This window comes from Rutidosis leptorrhynchoides, chromosome 1 (genome assembly GCF_046630445.1).
Source record: "Rutidosis leptorrhynchoides isolate AG116_Rl617_1_P2 chromosome 1, CSIRO_AGI_Rlap_v1, whole genome shotgun sequence".
Lineage (NCBI taxonomy): Eukaryota > Viridiplantae > Streptophyta > Magnoliopsida > Asterales > Asteraceae > Rutidosis > Rutidosis leptorrhynchoides.
Window position 1 is genome coordinate 262,576,849 of NC_092333.1, and position 863 is coordinate 262,577,711.

At 37.9% G+C, this 863-nt stretch overlaps 1 non-coding gene across 1 annotated transcript; it reads left to right on the forward strand.

Annotated features, from left to right (window-relative positions):
- The first annotated feature begins 461 nt into the window (after positions 1–461).
- Positions 462–568, forward strand: LOC139887341 (small nucleolar RNA R71). The gene has a single exon (XR_011773176.1). It is a non-coding gene; the product is annotated as a small nucleolar RNA R71 (small nucleolar RNA).
- The last annotated feature ends 295 nt before the right edge of the window (positions 569–863 follow it).

Below are 863 nucleotides of genomic sequence, written 5' to 3' on the forward strand. Positions count from 1 at the left end.
CATTTGGATTGTAAAGAATGTTTTGATTTCGATTAAAGTTTGGCCTTGGCGGTTGATAATTATTTCCCGGCCTTTGGTTTATGTAGGAAACATTCTCTCGTTGTTCCATCGTTTGCTCAACATTACAATCTTTCGTTAAGTGTGGTCCACCGCATTGCTCACAACTGATTCGTATTGCGTGAATATCTTTAGTCATCTTTTCCATTCGTCTCTCGAAAGCATCTATTTTTGCGGAAACAAAATCAAAGTTATGGCTAGAATCGGCTCTAGCCGCTTTAGTTGAATGAAAAATATCTTTTTCCTGATGCCACTCATGAGAGTGGGATGCTGTGTTATCAATGATCTTGTGAGCTTCGATTACGGTTTTCTTCATAATGGAACCACCAGCTGCTGTGTCGATGTCTTTTCGTGTGGCGATGTCGACGCTTTTATAGAAAATTTGCACTATTTGAAAAGTATCTAAACCGTGTTGAGGACATCCTCTCAACATCCTTCCGAATCTTGTCCATGCCTCATATAACGTTTCATTTGGCTTTTGCACGAACGTGACAATTTCTCCTTGAAGTCTCATGGCTTTAGATGCCGGAAAGAATCTTTGAAGAAATTTCTCAACTAAAATATCCCATGAGTCAATCGTTCCTTCAAGTAATGATTCTAACCAATCTTTGGCTTCTCCTTTTAAAGTCCATGGGAACAACATAAGATAAATAGTTTCATCCTCAACTTCTCGGATTTTAAATAGATTACAAATCCTATTAAAAGTTCGAAGATGTTCATTTGGATCTTCTTTTGTTGTACCACCAAATTGGCACTGATTGGTGATCATGTGTACGATTTGTCCTTTGATTTCAAAATCTGATGCT